The sequence below is a fragment of the Condylura cristata genome, unplaced genomic scaffold, assembly GCF_000260355.1.
Source record: "Condylura cristata isolate star-nosed mole 26May11 unplaced genomic scaffold, ConCri1.0 scaffold00007, whole genome shotgun sequence".
Lineage (NCBI taxonomy): Eukaryota > Metazoa > Chordata > Mammalia > Eulipotyphla > Talpidae > Condylura > Condylura cristata.
In genome coordinates, this window is record NW_004567108.1 from 5,691,893 (window position 1) to 5,711,091 (window position 19,199).

Here is a 19,199-nt window from a genome sequence, read left to right on the forward strand (position 1 = left end):
ACCAGTCAGTCTTCTCCATCTATAAAGAGGACCCCCAACATCTACAAACCTCAGGTGGGGTACATATAAAAGGAATACTACTCAGCTATGAAAAAGGATTGGCCGATATGCCACTAAGGAGAAAGATTTCATATGTGTGGGGAGTTTAAAGAAACAAAAGAAGTCCAGTCCACCAGACCTGTTTCCAAGATCGAGCTTAGTGTGTTCACCACACAGCCCAGGTGACAACTGAGGCCAAGCCGTCTTCAAATTATGTTTCTAGGTCACATGTAGACCCTGGAGGTTTTGGGCCTGTCCACATTACCCCAAGTTGAGTAGGATTGGGGAGGGGAGACTTACCCCAAGCTCAGTTTCTGGCTCCTTCCTTAGAGCTTTCCCTCCTCCCCCCTTTTCCCTGATGCCTCAAAGTGGACCTTTCTTGAATCTTTATACCTGGAGGGACCACAGTGGGAAGTCTGATAAACCTAGACCCACTTACAACCCACCTCACCTAATGGCGGGACTGAGTGCCATGGAATCTGCTGATTGCTCTGTTGGAGATGACAAGGGGGAGTGAGGCAGAAGATGGTTATGGGGTGGGGGCCAGTGCTTACATCCCTCTCCTCCTACCTGCAGTGCTCAAACACACCATGCACTTTTTTCTTTTCATTTTATTTTCATTTCATTTCAGTTAGTAGGATTAGCTAACAGGATGGTAAAGAAATAAGCATTTGAAATTATGTAAGTTTCCTAAATGAGACTGAATACTATACTTTTAAAAGCAAGCACTTTATCCAGTTTTTCTAAAATTATCAACCAATGCAGGTAAAAAAGTTTCTAGAATGATGTTCACCAAATGATAATCATGATTATTCCTTCGTGGTAGGATGGGAAAAGGGTAATTTTTTTCATCTGTTCCTTTTTTTTTGTTTCTTTAAACTCCCCACACATATGAAATCTTTCTCCTTAATGGCATATCTTCCAATGCCATCCTTTTTCATAGCTGGGTAATATTCCTTTTATATGTACCCCCATCTTCTTAACCACTTAACCTGTCATTGGGCAAATAGGTTGTTTACACAACTTGGTTTTTGTAGATAGTGATATAAATAGTTGATTCAGTGTTTCGTGTTCTTTGGATAAGTATAACTGCTGGATCAAGTGGTTAATCTATTCTTAATATTCTCAGAAACCACCATACTGTTTTCTGTAGCTGGGTGACTTGTCTTCATTGCCTGGGGCAAGGCTTCTTTTACTACATCCTCAGCAACACTTATCTCTGTTCTTTCTGAGGTGGGTCATTCTCAGGAGTGTGAGGTAGCACCTCATTTTGGTTTTGAGTTCATGTCCCCAGTGCAAAGTGATGAACATCTTTCCAAGTGCCTACTGGCCACCTGGATGTCGTCTCTGGAGAAGTGCCTGTTTAGAAATTCTGCACATTTTTTTTAATAAAATCAATGGTTTCCTAACGGGGAAGTGCAAGAAGTTTTTGGAAAACCTGGAAAATAACCCCCTTCAAAAAAAATAAGGGGAAAAAATTGGCCCCAATCAAGGGGTTAACCTTTTGGTTTAACGAAAAATTCCCCGGGGGCAAAAACCTTCCAAGTGGAAGGAAGCCCAAATGTTCCATTTCTCCTTTGCCCCTCTCGCTACTGGAACTGAATCCACAAAGACATCCCTGATGTCTGTGATGTAGAGTGTTTCGCCTGTGTTTTCATCTCTGTACTTTATGGTTTCAGGTCTTGCAGCTAAGTCCTATTCACTTTGAGTTGATTTTTGTAGATGGTGCGGGAAGTCGTGTAGTTGCATTCTATGGAGCTGTCTGGTTTTTCTAACAGCATTACAGAGGAGACTTTCTCCTTGTACATGCTGAGATTTTTCCAAATAAACTGCCCATGTAAGCTGTGCTCCTCTTCAGTCTCTGTTGCACTGTGAGAGGCAGGTGGTGACGTCAGAAGGCTCTGGAACCAGGCGTCCTGATGTCAACCCCGCTCTTCCTTGGTTGCAGCAGTAAACTGTGGAATTCCTCTGTGTCTCACTTTCTCTATCTGCAAACTGGGACTGCACGGGGATACGCTAAGAGCTCAGTAGTGAGGATTAAGTATGGATACAGGCACGGAACTGCCCTGTTGACGGCAGAAACATACGTTAGACGCCCACAAAGACTGTCAGCATTAGTCAGGGCTGCCTGCCACTGTTCTCCCCGAATTGTTTATACTCGTATGACTGTATTCAATGTGGATCTGAACTTTTGTGTTAAACTCACATTCAATGCCTCTTTTAAAATAAGTGAGCCCTACATACAGTAAAATAGCAAAAATGGTACTGATTTTACTTCTGTTAGGAAGTACCTGTCAGGCCTGAGCATACTCCCAACAATCTAACCCTACAAGACCCAAGTCCCTCCAAAACCTGGAGTTGCTTTCAATTGTTCTTGAAGAACATGAATATTTCCTTATAGGAAGTGGAATAAATTAATAAACCATTCCAGTAGACCTCAGTGTCCAGAGAAATAGAACTCAGAGAAAGAGGTATCATGTTTCACCAATGTTCTGTGATCAGAAGCTCCAGGCAGACGCTTGGACCGTCGGGGCCCCACAGAGAGCTCACACGCACACGCTCTAACCGGAACCCACGGCGTGAGTGAACATCTGCTTTTCCAATCGTGCTCCCTGGAACTTTTTCTAGGAAATGTTCTAGCCCTCACACCAGCCTGCTTTCACGGATGGTGGTGAAAACAGTGGTTACCCTGAAGGGACAGTGCAGACTCGATGGCGGGTCCAGTCGTTTATCTGGATCACCGACGTCTGTCTGTGAGAGCCTCCCACGTGGCCCATCTCTCTGTAAAGAAATGCGCCAGGGTTTGCTCTGCCCACCCTGCAAGTCCTCCATCTCCACCTCCCGGTCCACAGCTTCATTCAGGGCGAGCAAGCAGCTACCAGCCTTGATGCAGATGATTTATGGGGTAAACTGTGTGCGCTCAATATACCAGACTTTGCTTAATAGAACCTGCACCTCTTTTTCCCCCAGGAAAAGCCTTGCCTTCCTTGTAAATTTAAACTATTCTGACTTTCAAGACTAGTCTCTTCTCTGAATTTCAAAAGCCCATTCTGAAGCTCTCTTTGCATTACTTATTCCCTAAGGGCAGTTCATGGAAGCCATTTCTGCTGCTTAAATAGCAGAGAAAAGGATCACAGAAACAAGCAACCTCAGAGAACAGCAGCCTTGTAGTATCATAAAATATTATGTCGCTGTATCTGTTTAAAGATTGTTTTCACAAATCCTAGAAATCACACTTACTGACGATAAAAAAAAAAAAGGCAAGAAAATCATTTGTTCCTCAGTACATTTCATTTTGCTCTATGTCTAGGTAAAGTTTAGTATTTAAGAGTTGCGAAGTTTTGAGTAATCCTCGGAAATATGAGTAAAACCTTCCCCTTTTTGGTTGAGTCAAATGACCTTCTTAGTGCAAGGTGTTCAGATGACTCATCTTGCGGGCAGCTGGTTCAATTAAGGGAGTTTTTGCAAATGGAACAAAGAAAGAGTAGAGAGCATTGGGTCAAAGCACACTGAATCTAGAAATTCCGTCCAAATGCAGAGAAGAAAAAGGCCATGAGTGACCCCAGAATTCTGGGGATATAGGGGTGAGAAGTTTAAGATACAGAAGGGTCCTGTAGCTGGATCAGCCATTTGGCTTTGCTGTAGTTTCTCCCACTGGATTTATTTTCAGCTATGGAGTAAGGCTCCCAAAGCAATGGCTGCAGGAGCCAACCCAACCATTTGCTGTCAGCTGAGTGGGACCAGAATTTGCTGTTTCTCCCTGTGCTGCAGAGAGAGCCCCATTCACGCTGGAGGAGGCAGACTTACTTGCCTCTCTCAGTCCCTCCACCCCTGCATCAACCCCTCAGTACCACCCAAGAAGTGTGTGGACTCTGAGATCTGCACAGTCTGATGAACTGATTGGACACAATCACTTGATGGGAAACACAGGAAGGCCTGGCTTCTGTTCTTAGAAAATAAGTCATGTCCTTGACTTCGGAAATTCTTGGTTGCCATTTTCACTGGCTGGGCAATTATGAGAATTAGAAAATGATAAACTGTGGAGTGCAGAGTACATAAAATAGTACCTTCATTGTTCTTTGGGTACATTTCAGGCCCCTGGAAGATACTGAGTAGGAACATTTATCCACAAGTTGGCACACAGCAAAGCGAAGATAGCAAGTTGTTTCTATATCATAGAAGAGCAGTGTTTAACCCGCCGACCCCAGCAGTGTATACCTGTCATATGCTTGCTTACAGAATGTGACCTTGTTTGACTAAGTCCAACGATTAAAAACCTTGAATCTCCAAAGTTATATGTCAACAGGTACTGTTGTGCTGAAAGGTCAAATGAATCGTGTCTGCAGAAAAGTTACCTGCCAAAGGTCCACTGTCCAGCTTTACATCTGATCCAGAAAACTTATTCCACAATAATTTCTCCTCTGCCAATTCTTCTTGTTCTGTACTGAAACCATCTTGCTGGCCCTCTCAAAAAAGAGTTACATCAGTGTTTTATCGTGGCCTATTCCCTACGAAAGTCATTTTTTTTTTTTTTTTGAAAATGACACTTTGAACCAAATAATGTATAGATTTTATTTTAAAGGAGGATCTTGTCTGCATGAAAGACACATACATAGAACAGATAAAGGTTTTGTTGCTCTGGATCTGATGGCTGGAAGCAGCCCGGGTGATCCTCCATGGGCAGCTCTCGGGTTATAAATCCTACACAGCCTACAAGCCTTCTCTGGCTCCTCTTGCCAGAAGTTCAAGTTGTACTAGCTCAGCCCTTTCCAAGTGGTATGAACCGAGAGTTCCTGCAGCATGCTCATTCATCTTCTTGGAGTGTGTGTATTTTATCATTTGGAAACTGAAACCCTGACCTTCCGTAAAAATGCAAATGATAAAGTAAGATGGACGGAATAAGCTCGCGATAAGATTTGCGTCCCTGGAATATAAAGAAACTAAACAAAGGGTGTGGAAAAGACAAAAGACAAAACAAACAAGCTGACCACAGATCTGGGGCACCCAGCATGGTGGGGGGAGCAGAGGGACCAGGACAGGGGAAGGGAGACCTGGGGACAGTGGAGAGGACCCAGGTGCTCTAGGCTGGGAGAAGCGCAGGCTTGACACCTGGAGAGAGAAATCAAGTGCTGCCCCTGATGGACATGAAGTAAAGATAAAAGGCACTTAGTCTAAAAATTAACTGAAAATTAAATAGATTTGCCCCGTGCCCCCCAAAACAAAACAAAACAAAACAAAACAAAACAAAAAAGCCGTGACTCAGAGACAGAAGGCAATATGGTTGGCCTAGGCCAGCGTGAGGGCTGTATTTGTTAGCACAGAATGTGAGCATGAATGTCTGCAGTTCCAGAAGCTTGGCTAGTAAATGCACTAACAAACAACCAGATTCACATCCAGCAAGGGATAACTATGAGGGGTTAAATAGGCAACAGAGTATTTGGCAAGTTCACTGACTGCTATTTGCTTTTTTTTTTTTTTTTAAGATTTATTTATTTGTGCATACAGAACTGGGGTACAGGCCAGAGATGCAGAGGGTGAGAGGATTCACCAGGGACAGAGCATGGAGCAGAACAGGCAGATCGATGAAGTACACTGCTGAGGGGAGCAGCGGGCGGGTCAGGAGAGGTCTGCCGCACCATGTGGTCACCTCCGTGCAGGCGGGAATCGAACTCACGCAGAAGTGGCTTTAGCTTCTTAAGTGCTGTGCTTTAACCCGCTGCGCCACCAGGGAGGGCCCTATTTTGCTAAGTTTTTAATTGCAGAAGCTTAATGTTAATCACATTTCGGTAAGAAATATTTCCAAGTATGGTTCTGGGCTACTCAATGTAAACTATAGTCTCCTTCAAAGGTCATGCTGGCTTGGTAATCAAGTCACGGCTTATCGGGATGTATACCATTAGCTTCTCTCTGAGGTAAGCAGTGGGTGATGAGAAGACACTGCTCTCCGCCGAGTAAATACCTGGTGCCATGCTATCATTTTTAAGGAAGCCAGCATTAAAAGCCAATCCTGGAAAACATCAGTAGGTTTGCATGAAGGAAAAAAGTGAATTGGACTATATTTAAATTCCAGTGTCTGGTGGCATCGTCTACGGTTCAGATGCCAGCGGAAAATCAAGAGGAAAATAAAGGAGAAAGCAGGCTCATGATTAGACCTAACTGAGAAGACAAATCTTATTTAGAATTGGAAGATGTATTTACCTATGCAACTGAAAGATAGGGGAAAATAGTAAAGGACATTAAAAAGTCTTAAAGAGTGATTTTGGAGGAAAATGTCTACAGAGCTTTTTACTTGACACGTACTTTTCAGCTGCCCAGAAGCTCTGAAAAGGGAGATTTGAGTTTTTTTTCATATGTAAGAGATGGAAACACTTTCTGAGAGTGACCGCCTAGGGCGTGATGGCAAGGACATTTGGTGCCAGTCTGTCTAGCCCCAGCCCTTGTGACTGCCAATTACAACCAAAAAAAATAGCCTTGAGCAGGGAGGTGTAATGTCGCAGTGAGATCCTGTGCTTTATGTCACAGGATAAATCATCTTCATGCACTTTTGTATTACAAGTGCTGTCCCCTTTGCTGGGACTCTCTTTCAAGTCACTGGAGACCTGGGAGTTCTCCATAACTAAAAGGTACTCCTTGCTGCAGTAGTCTGTGCCATCTCTGGACCTCCGTCTATCTCAAATGCCTCAATCTGGCCCAGAGCTATTTACTGTTCACTAATGCTTATTTGGATTTTAGGAACTCTTTCTCCACCTCCATAACATCCATTTTCATTCAACAAAGTCTGCTTGTTGGGTTGTTCTAGTGCTGAGACATCACAGTGAACAGGGTCTGGAAATTTCTCCGTGTCCTCATGTCTTACACTGTCCGACGTTCCTCAACTTCATGCATTCACTCATTCGTCAATATTTATTGCAGTTACTACGTGCCAGAAATTGTTCTCAAAGCTTTGAGCTCCATCAGGGAGTAAAATACAGGTCTCTGTTCCTCTGGAATAGGCATTGTGGGAAAGGAAGGTGGAAATACTCCACAGGCATTATACAGTGGTCTGGAAAGTGATGAGCGCTGTACAGAAAAAAGGGAAAGGGATCTTGTGAGGAGAGGCTGGAAAATGAAGGTGGGAGCGAAGCAAATTGCAATTTTAAATAAGATGATCTAAGTAAGTCCCACCAAGAAGCTGATATTTGAGCAAAGGACTTGTATGGGACGAGGGAATGCTTACAGTGTGTTTAGTACTTCCTGCAACTCGCGTTGAAGTCATAACGTGCAGTGTGATAGTAGAAGGTGCACCTTGGGAAGTGTAGGTCATGAGGTGGAGACCTTCTAAATGCCACCCTAGAGAGCTTTTCGGCACCTCCCTCCACATGGGTTACTTGAAATGGTGGACATCTGTGAACCAGGAAACTGTCCCTTACCACACACCAAATTTGCTGATGCCCCCATCTTGGACATGAGTCTCCAGAAACATGAGAAGAAATTCCCACTGTTGGGCTTCCCTGGTTGCACAGGAGTTAAAGTTTCAGTGCTGTCAAGCTATTTGCAGCCACTACAGCATGAGTTCAGTCCCCTGCCAGGGAGCTGACCCATATAGCACAGCAGACCTCTCCTGTCTGCCCGCTGCTCCCCTCAGTCGTGGATTTCAGTCAGTCCACCTGTTCTGCTCCTCACTCTGTCTCTGGCGAATCCTCTCACCCCAGTTCTTTTGTGCATCAATAGATACAATAAATCTTTTAAAAATAAAGCCCCATTGTTTATAACTTCATGACTTCGTGTTCCAGCATCCTGAAGGGACTGATGCGGAAAGTGAGCCCTGAGATACTTATGGCATGTGCACTCCAACAAGGGCACCAGATGTGTGTGGGGTTCAAGGAAGAGCCAGGGGCAGGGCTCTGAGCTACAGGGGAGAGAAGAAGAGTGGTAGAAGCTGGCCCAGGGGGACAGGTGAAATCAAGTGACCTGCTGTGCCCTAGCTGGTCCAAGGACCTCACAGGTCTGGGTCAGAGGACAGCTGGACCTGGTGTGTGTCTACTTTCACGCTCTCTCAACCAGATACCATGACCGTGCGCCTCCTCTACTGCACAGGTGTCTCTGAGGGAAGCCTTATCAGGGGACCATACCCCTATCACAGACAAATCAACTAACCAGAGATAAATCAACTGATGACTCTATCAGCCTTTCTCTTTTGACCGCCTCTTGGATATCCTGTGAGCTTTTGGCATCTGTCACTTCCCTTCTAAGAAGCACTGAGGCCTCCGATGTTGCTCATGTTTAGCAGACAAATACCCAGACTTCCTTAGATTTACACAACCTAGAGCTGACGCTTCTCTCCCTTATTAACCACTAACACTAAAAACCCTGATGCTTTGGTAAGGAGTTACCTTAGTCTGGTTGGCCGCTGTAACCACTACTTCATAGACTGGCTGGCACTGGAACAACAGGAATTTCTCTCTCACAGTCCTAAAGGCTGGAAGTCCAGGATCCAGGTAGTAGGAGTTTCAGTGTCTGGCTGTGCCCAGTTTCTGGTCCACAGATGGTCACCTGCTCCCTGTCACTTCATACAGAGAAAGGAGCCAGCGAGCTCTTTGGGGTCTCTATGAGGACACTAATCTCATTTGTGAAAGATTCACTTTAGTGATTTAATCATCTCACTACTGTAACAATGGGGTGTAGGTTCCGGGTGTGAATCGGGCGTGATGCAAGCATTCAGTACATATGATGCAAGTCCAGGTCACTTACCTACTTTGGACTAAAGGCATCGTAACATTCAATGCAAAAATTCAGCATAAGTTGAGCTACTGTACATCATTATTTGTGAAAGTAGATAGTTTCTTTGATTAAGTCTGAATCGGATCCCTTAATAAAGCATCATTTCATAAAATAGCACACATTCTCAATTTGTCTTTAATCATTTGTTGGATAAAATAAGTACACCTGTTTTTATAGAGAAATTCTAGGACACATTAAAGGATCTGATATATACAAATTTGCCCATTTGTAACTGACATACCTTCAGGGAAAACCACCATAAATATGCATTATTTAAGTTAAGTTTTTTATGTCATTATAACAGTCTTATTTATTTAAGCTCTGTGGTAACTTGTGATATCTATTAGTGAAACCCCTCCTCCTCGTTCTTTTCCAATTCATTTTGGCTTCATTCTTTCACATAAATGTTAGAGTTATTTTGTCAAGTCTGCAAATAATCCTGTTGGGGGTTTGACAAACATTCCATTGAATTTATGGAAGAATTTGGAAAGAATTGACATCTTTATGATATTAAATATTTTCAGGATAAATATGGTAGCTATTGTTATTTAATAATAAGTTCTTCAGAAACATTTCATAATAATCTCCGTATAGGTCCTCCTAGGAACCTAATAGCTTGTGTTATTGTATGACTAATTTTTTCTCATGCTTTCAATTCAGTTAAAGTAGTAAGACAGTGTTCCTGGGTTTTGTATACTTGTTTCCAGCAGCATGGTGGAATTTGCCCTTTAATTTCTGAAGTTTACCTAGAGCTTCCCTTTATATTTCCTTTATATAGAATCATGAAATTTGCAGATTATCTTCCTTTTTTCTCATTTTTTCCCAATCCTTATGTCTCTTTTTTCTGTTATTTGGTTTGTATTAGCTGTTGCCTGGTTTTATAGGGGGGTAGAACTTCCGAGTTCAGTATTGCATTGCATTAATGGTGGCAGGAATTCTTTTCTTCTTCCTGACTAACACAAATGTTGAAGCGACACCATTAAATTTGACCTTTGCTGTAGATTGGGAATAAATCCTGTCTCTGGGGAGAGAATTTCTTTTTATAGTTTACTATGAGTTGTCCATTATGAATAGTGTTGAATTAACTTCACTGTTCTGTCAGTAGAACCTAATAATCTGGAGAGTCTCAATGACAAATTTTCTGAGATTGAACTGCCCTTGCATTCCTGGGGTACATCCTATATGCTCATCTCTGGATTTGTGTTCTAGAAAGTCCCATATGGTCAGAACTTACTCAACAGAGGTGCAGGTGGGTTGTGGATTACAGACTGTTCATGGTGAGCAGACCTTGTTTCTAGAGAGGAACAGTGGTGTTGAGTAATGCCTTCAGAAAACTAGCAAGAATGGCGTGAACTGCTGTACCTCTTTTCAGTGATTCTGTGTTAAATGCATTATGTGTTAATGGGATATTATAATTTTATAATGCATAGGATACTTTATAACATGTGTATATAATGTGTATATTCATTATATATTCCGTATATTATTTACATAGTGTATTATGATGTGTTATGTATTATATATACATTTATGTTATATATTATTCTTCACATATAGGAAAATTGATTTATGAGCTAGTTCTTTTCATTAAAACAAGCAAGAAAACAACTGTTAGCTTTTGTAAGCTGTACCTTATCTTCCTACTTTAATTAGCAAAGAACAAAAGAAACTATGTAAATATCTTTACAAATGTAAGGTTATGTTTAAAACATTCTTTTATCAACCTCACTTTCATATATGATTCTTTATATAAATTTTCAATAAACAGCTTAGCACTTTATTCAAATTCTCTACATATATATATATATATATATATATATAGAGCAAAGAAGTTTGTATATTCTATTATAAAATAATGATTACACTAAGCTTTTGCTCCTGTTTAAAAAAATCACCTGTTCTGAAAAGATACACAATTTAAAATAAATCCCCTCATTTTCTGTCTTTATTACCCCCCCCCTTTTTCTTCATAATAACATTCACACACATGGAATATTTGCTTCTGGGCTTATTATCTGTCTGTCTTTCTTACTAGAATGGAAGTTCTCTAAGATCAGAGATTTTTGCCTTTTTCCCTCTATATTACTCCCACCATGTTGCAGGAATTCAGTAAATATTTGGACTGATGAAATAATATAAATTTCTCCGTGGTGTTGATTGGTCATAGGATTAAAAATATGCACAAAGCCCCATAGAGCAAGCACAAAGAGCAAGTTTTCAGGAGAAAACCTGGTGCCCATAAAAAAAAAAAAATAAGTTTAAAGGATTATAGGACTTATAGAATTCTAACTCCAGATTACAAATTGCTGAATAACAGATATAATTTTATTGCCATTTTTGGTCTAAATTTTAAAGTTGATTTGACTCCCAAGAAGGTGTCAGATGAGTAATCTTTATATGAGGAATCTATACACAGGGGAGTGAAAATCTAGACTCTTTCCAAAATTCAGGCAAATAGCTTATAACTGCTGCTCTACAGAAAGGCCATTTGTTTAAAAAAAAAAATTTAATGTAAAAACGTCTTCCTCCTTTTGATGGATCTCCCTGGCCAGGCCAGCACTGCTTCAAGACACCTCTTCCAACTGGCGGTTTAGCCTTGGAAAGCCTGAGAAAGTGGAAAATGTGGATTTCTGCTGCTTCAAGGGGGAAAGGCAATTTCCAGTAGAAGCTTTTAATGACAAACCTCTGGCCTACTATTCTCTTCCGGCCCTGCACGGCAGCGCCAGCGAGGGAGGAGCCCTCTGTGCCACACTGGCCGTCTGCTTCCACGCTGCCACGAGGCCTTCTCCCCGCAGCTCTGCCTGTGTGGCCACCCAGCTCCCAGAAGTCAACTGTGCTGACCTGCACAGCAGCCCTGGCCCCCCGGGCAGGTCCCTGACCCTTTCCTGTCCCCCCTGAGGATCAGTAAGAGAAAACCCGGCAGGGTTGGAGGCCTAGTTCTTGCTTCTCCGGGAGAGCCGGGAGCTGGGTGTGGGGGCCCAGCCAGGCCCGGGGAGGACAGCCATATTGGGCATCCTCCCTCAAGGTGCTGCGTGGCCGGTGAGGGGGAAACTAAGCTAGGGCAGGAGGGGTTAGAGAGGGCCAGGGAACCAGCCCTGAAGCCACCTTCGCCTCAGGATTCACCTCCTGACACCTAATTCCAGTTAGCCAGACCTGGGTCCCCAGACCTGGAACCACTGTCCTGGACACTTGACACGTCCTACCTTTTCTGAGCTACCAGGTAGCTAATTACACTTATCCTTCTTCTGAGTTAACTACTGTGCAAATTTTGGTCCTTCTGACAAAGGGGTTCTTTCAATTTGAGAGGAAGAATATTTGGAAAATTCATTTTTTGCCCCCGAGAGGTATTCTGTGTGTGCTCCTGATAACACTGGCTTCACCTGGACTAAGGGCTTTGAATTCGCCTTTCTGGGTGTACCAGCCCAGTTCAATGCAGTGTATTCAACAGTAAGTTCCAGTTTGTGGGTGACAGTGTAGATAGACAGGGCAAAAGAAGTCATTCACCCACTCTGGTACTTCCAGGCTGGATGAGTCATCAAAAACAACACCAACTGGATTTGCAAAGGAAAAGTCTATGTGATGGCATAATGCATGCAGACTTTACATGGTTATAAATCTAAAAACTAATGAAAGGGACCAAGGATATTTATCCTGAATTTAGAGATCTGGAGTGGCAAAGACAGAGGTGCAGATGGCACATGAAATATTGGAACAAGGCCCATTCTGGTGGCGCAAGAGGTTAGGACACAGCACTGCAAGCTAGCACAGCCGCTTGGGTGCAAGTTCGATCCCCGGCCCGGGAGGTGACCCACAAGGAGCAGCAGACCTCTCCTGATCCGCCCGCTGCTCCCCTCAGCAGTGTACTTCATCAGTCAGCCTGTTCTGCTCCCCACTCTGTCTCTGGTGAATCCTCTCACCGCCCCTGCACCTCTGGCTTGTACCCCAGTTCTGTATACATAAATAAATAAATCTAAAAAAAAAAAAAAACAACACAGGGTGATCCCATCCTTACTCTGAGAACAGAATTGAGATTCTCAAATCCAGAGGACATGCTCACTGATAAGCCTACCATGGGATGAGCTCCCCAAGCTGCCTTCTGCTGGGTTATAAATAGGAAGCAGTGATTGATTCTCCTGGTAGGGAATAGACAGAGGCTTAGAGAATGAAGATTTCTTCTTTGATTGGGGAAAGGCAAGGGACTCAGAGAAGGAAAGAAGCTTCTCCTTGCCCTCTAGGGTCCATGCTGCTTTTCTGGAATTAACTTGCCTTCTCTAACTAATTGGTAACAGACCTCTGGAGGCCCCAGGCCTGGGCTGACCACCAATTCCTAGACCACAGCCACAAGAGGCCTGTTCTGAGCATTAGGCTTACTTGACCCTTCAGGAAGACAACACCACAGAGACACTCTGGGGCTCTGAACACCTGTGTTCCAGACCCGTGTTGCCAACAGGCCCTCTGCAGACTGTCATAGCACCTAGTTACCTACCACCTTGGAAAAATCAGACTAAACCTCCTAGTATGAAGAAATGGAAAAACTCCTATTGCTAAATGCATATTTTTCAAATATAAAATATGACAATAGTATTTAAATGAGTAGGATACAAAATTATGTGACATTTTATTTTGAAGTTGTATTAAACTTCATTGCATTTATGACTCATCTTTTCAGTTGTGAAGCCTAATACTATTTGCAAAATTAAGTGAAAGGATATAGAAGTGAATAAAGGAAAAAGCTACAGCCTACTGCCTAATCTGTTCCTCCAGATATATGCAGTATGGTATAGGAATAAATCTTGGTTTGTCGTTCCAGAGATTTGGCTGTGAATATACAATTATTCAAATAGACAGATAAAAATGATTTTTTAATCAAGCATGAGATCATAATTACACATCTTATTTTATAACTTGCTTTTCTACCCACTGGATTTTGGGGGTCATCACTTTATGCCCATATGGTATTAATCTACCTCATTTTTTTTCTATTGCTTCCAGAATCTTCCATCATGTGAATATTTATTCAGCAAGTTGCTAGTCAGAAATTGTTCTTGATTAAAAAATTCTCCATGAAGGGAAAGAGAAAAAAATAAAATAAAACAAAAGTATGAGAAAGAGGAAAGAATTGTTGCAACATATGAAAATAGAGAAAGGATTTTGTTCCAAAATATAAAACTACCTCTTAAAAAAACATAAAAAAATAACCCATCCAATTTTTAAAAAGCAAAGGATATAAGAAAGATAATTCACAGAAGATGTGTGAACACGTGAAACTATGTTCAGTCTCATGCTCAAAGAAATGAAAATTACAATAAAATGTTCTTCTACCAGATGGGGAAGAAATAGAAGAGACTGATCATCTTGAATATTGATTAAAATGTGAGGAAATAGCTGTGCAAGCAGGCGGAGAGGGAGGTGGATAGGGAGCTGATCACTTCAACCTCTTTGAGGAGACTTTGGCAATACAACTTCAGATTTTAATGTATATTCTCTTTAGCTTGGGGTACTCTATAGCCATCTGCAAGACCCAACCCCAGTGTGGCAGAACTGATTCCCTCCCTTGAGTGGGAGCAAGACCTAGCTAGACATCGGAACTTCCTATGATGAGTCTGCAGTCTTGATGTGCTACTTCATTCCTTGAAAACTTTTTTGGAATAATCTGATTTTTCAGTGACAATTTAGAAGGCTTTTTCAGCTCTTTATATCAACAGGTTCACCCCAATCCTAAAAAAAAAAAGGCAAAATGGCAGACACCCTTTGAAATTAAGATGATTTCCTATGTTTTATTGAATTGCTTAACTAAGGGAGAACTTTAAGTCAAAAGGAAGCTTTTTAATGCAAATAAAGCAACTTCAGGACTTTGTTGTGGCTGAGAGCCTGAAATTTGTTTCATGGAAAAGTCTGGAGTTATTCTCTCTTCTGGAAAAGTAAATCCAAAATGGCCACTGCTAAGATTGCATGTCTTCGACGTTTTCTTCAAGTTGAATGTGGCAGTATTGCTCTGTGTGCGATTCAGTGACCAGTGCTGGATATGGTTTATTCAAGTGATTCTTCACTCATTAAAAGCTTTTTATAGCTTTGACCTACTATTAAATTTTGTCCTTTAATTTGCATATCTAAAACCAGCAAATTGCACAATGAATGTAGTTTTGTCTATAAAAATTTAGTATCAGGTTTTCTTTCCGCATTGCATTGGAAAGAGATCTTGGAACAGGTTAATAAACATGTGGCTACTGTATCAACAAATGACTTGAAAGAAAAAAATGCTATGAATTGAAAATGTAAACACTTTACATGTTCATTTTGTTTTTAATCACTTGAATATACCCCGGTATTTTGTCCTTACCTGTATGTGCCTGTTCCCCTCCAGGGAGCTAATCCACAATAGAAGAAAATAAGATGTACTGTTCGTTTTTTTTTTCTTTTTTAATGTTTTTGTTCCCTTTTCCTTTTCTTTAATTTATTTCAATTTCCCCTTTCTTTCCCTCCGTTCCTCATCCCTCCCTCCTTCCCTCCCTTTTTTCTGTAACGTTGGTGTACTTAGTATTTTGGAAATGTGGGACCCCCGTTAGTTCCAAGACCCATCCACCCCCCAAAGTACCCATAGCCCTCACCACACCTTGCTCTTGGCTCCGCCCCCCCCCCCTCTGGACGCCTCAGTTCTGTAATCAAGAGCAAACTGTGTGTTCCGCCCACCTCCTCCTGACGTGCAACTTGACTCTATCTCCACCACGCCCAACTTCTCCCCTGGGAAGACGCTCTGCCCCTTCCAGAAGGGCGTGGTGGTGGTGCTTTTTCTTTTCCCTTTTGCAAACACGCCTCTGTGTGGCAGCCTACTGGCGACACCGCCATGGGGCTCGAGGTGGGGTCAGCAAGGACGCACACACCCGCCATTTCCTGCAGAATGCGTTGCTGCGTCAGTTCCCTATGACGCCCTTCTTGGCATCCCCTTGTCTGTCTGGAGAGCTCTTATCCCTGCACAGAGAATTCCTCTGCCGTCAAGTGTTCTCGGTTTGAAAATGAAGTATAAATGGCCTCTCGGCCTGCATGCAAAATGGAAACCCGGTTGACAGCAGACTTTGTCAGAATTTCTCACACAAAAGCATGTGCTGGGTGAGGGCAGCCCCTAACCAGGGCAACGGGGTCCTTTCCCTTTCCTCCAAGAGGCTGTTACTCTCTTTGCCAGCAGTAGAAGCCTATGTGAGTTAATGAGATAAAAGATCTGTCTCTTCTTTTTTAAACAGGTTCTTCAGTCTAAGGACACTTTTCCCTCTTGTGCCTGAAAGTGAGAACTTTAGAGAGCGTCTCTGATGGGCATAGCTCTCCAAACTAAGTATGAATTGAATGTGTTATTGTTTGGCATCACTCTAAACTTAAAGTTTCAATTCCTTTGTAATTCTTTCCAAGTACTGTAATTTGGGGGAGCTAAGGACACCTGAGGGAAAAATGTGTTTTAGGATGTTATAGTCATAGAAATAAGTGGCAAGATGGAAAAAAAATGTGTCTACATTCTAGAATAAGTATATATAATAATCTATGCAAACAGGAGTTTTACGCCATGCAGCTCTTCAGTGACCTCCTTCTAAGGCAGGTTCTTGAACCACAAAAGATTTAAGACACGTTCATTTTCTATTCGAAGCATCTGTCTAGAACACAAACCACTAGTCATAAACAGCTTCCTCTCTCCTCTGCATGCCTTGTCAGCTTCATCAAGGTCAAAGCCTGAGTTTCCAGGGAGATGATATCATGGTAAGAAGTTCGCTGGTACATAATGAGTTGTAGCTCTCTTAGTTTTGTCCTTTCAGAGAGTATCTCTCTTTGGGGTATCTCTCTGATATTGGACTGGTTACAGTGGAAACAGAGAGAAAGATTCTAATCATACGAAATAAAGATTTCCATTTATGAGCTCAACTATTGGATCTGTCATCTTTCATCAGTAGAAAATGGGGGAAATCAAATACTTTGTTTTGTTTTAACCACCCAGAGAAAGAAGAGAGTAGAGTGTGGGAAATCAATAGCTCTTACTTACTCCGACAACCCCTTCCTCTGGAGTGTGTAAATAATCTGGGGCAGGCAAATTACTTTTCCATCATATTTGGCTCAAAATTACCCTGGTGAGTGAGAAGAAAGGGAATCATTTGATAAGATTTGGAAAATACCATCTGTTTTTCTTCGTGTTTCTGGATTAATTTATCAGGCATCCTGTAATTTACACTTTTAGTTGAAAACTGTAATTGAATACCCTGCCTGGACATGAAGCCTGTGAGTATTAGTCAGAAGCTATTCAAGGACTGAGCCTTTGAAGGAGACCATGTTCAGTCAAGGATGGAGTCATTGGTGATGTTTGTTTCCTCCCTGGGAAAATAAAATGGCTCTCTGTGCCTACATAGAGAGTTCTTTGCTCCATGAACTTGGGACTAAATGCTGATGCTTAGAAACTTGCAGTTCTAGGACCGTAGGACTAAAATTATTCCTCAGGTTCACTTTGGCCACTATGTCCATGTTGCTGACCAAGATGGTAGGGCCAAGGGAAGTTCAAATAACCATGATGTCATTTCCAGAACTCATGCTCTGACCCACTGTGCCATGAGACAATCCAGTGAATACAGGGGTTGACCTCAGGACTGCTGGCCTCCATGGAACACAGAGAGAAGACATCTGACCTGTGATGGGCTTGGGGGGAGGGGAGTTGAGGTGCACCTTTAACTGTGCTTCCACTTCTTCAAGGAGTAGAGATTTAAAGGTTGAGAAAATGGCTGCTGGTTGAAGAAAGAGACTCAGGTGACTTGCCTAGAGGAGACGGCAGCTTAGCAGAGACCCCAAGTTGAGAAGTGGTGCCTGATGGGAGGTGCAGTGAATGGTAGGAGATGAGCATCTCTTCCCCAAGTCTGAGCAGTGAGACTCAGTCCTGCTAAATTAGGATGTCAGTGAAGATTCTGAACATGGGGTATCTAGGAGGAGACCCCAGGGTGGAGAATATCACACCAAGTTCCTACCGTCCCAACTGGCCTTGCTTTAACCGTTCAGGTATGGACAGGCTCTAACCTGAGAATAAAGCTCCTCAGAGCCCTGGATATTCAATTTAAAACAGGAAGGGGCGAGGCATGAGCATAAGGTCGGTGTGCAGGCATGTGACTAACAGGGCTGTATCTGGAAACCCCTCTATTGCGGGTGGTTGTTTTTCTTAAGATTTATGTATTTATGCACACAGAACTGGGGTACAGGCCAGAGGTGCAGGGTGGTGAGAGGATTCATCAGAGACAGAGTGGGGAACAGAATAGGCAGATTGACGAAGTACCCTGCTGAGGGAAGCAGCAGGGAGACAGTAGAGGACTGCCGTGCCATGTGGGTCAGCTCCTGGGCCGGGGATCAAACTAGGGCTGAAGTGGCTGTGGCCAGCTTCATAGTGCTGAGCCTTAACCCGTTGTGCCACAGGGAGGGCCCTATACTGAGGGTTTTAGAAAAAGCGATGCAGGAGTTGTATAGTTTGAATTTGTTAGGGACACAATTGTAAATTTCACACTTAAAATATTGGTTATCATTTTGAATGACATGTGAATATTTGACTTTTTCAACTTTTGATGAATGAACAGTGACAGAGATGTAACAGACCGTTCCCATCCACATTTTAAAAGGTTATTTCTGCCAAGTCTTTGCACAAAAATATTCAATAGACGAAAGTAGACCCTCTGGGAGTCTCCTTATGGATTTCATCTTTCTGTCTTTCAAGAGAAACACTCTGGCACCTGAAAATGAAGCAGAAATAAGAGAGAGGAGAAGGAGCTGTGAAGTTCATATAGCAAATAACCATCTGTTAACAATTTATCTGACAAATATTTATAGAGGACCTCTCATGTGAGGTCCATGGGACGTGCAATATTAACAAATGCTTGTCCTCGTAGGTAGGTATGTTTAGTAGTTTCCTATAATTAATTATCCAGCCCTAAACATGGAAAATAGATTCCAAAAGCAGTTTTGAACAAGCATCCTGTTACCCATCATGTTAACTACTCTGTTCTCCAGTAAGATTTGGTGTCTGTCTAAGTAATCTTAAGCCACTGTACCAGGTGACCTTACCTGAATGGTAATTACATTAGCATGCTCTAGTGGGAAGAAAATACCAGATTAAGTTTGAGGTGAGATATCTAGCCAAGTTCGGGTTCAAGAAAATGCTCAGGGTCAAGTCAGGTGCTCATTTATAAAAAGAGGCATTTAAGGGTTGGTGAATTTTTAATGCCCTTTGAGAATGAACCTACGAAGAGCATAATAATACTTCATCCCCCACCTGCTCCGTTCTAGCCTGGACTGGAAGGTCCTTCCCCCTGGAACCAGCCACTGGCTCCCAGCACATAACAGTTCTCAAAGAACTTCTTCTCCAAAGAAGGCTTTGGAGTCCAGGACTCTTT

The 19,199-nt window shown here is 42.4% G+C and overlaps 1 protein-coding gene across 1 annotated transcript in view; it reads left to right on the forward strand.

Annotated features, from left to right (window-relative positions):
- The window catches only part of FBXL7 (F-box and leucine-rich repeat protein 7), a 290,873-nt gene that overhangs the window by 217,155 nt on the left and 54,519 nt on the right, over positions 1-19,199 (forward strand). The gene's annotated exons all lie outside the window — the stretch shown is intronic.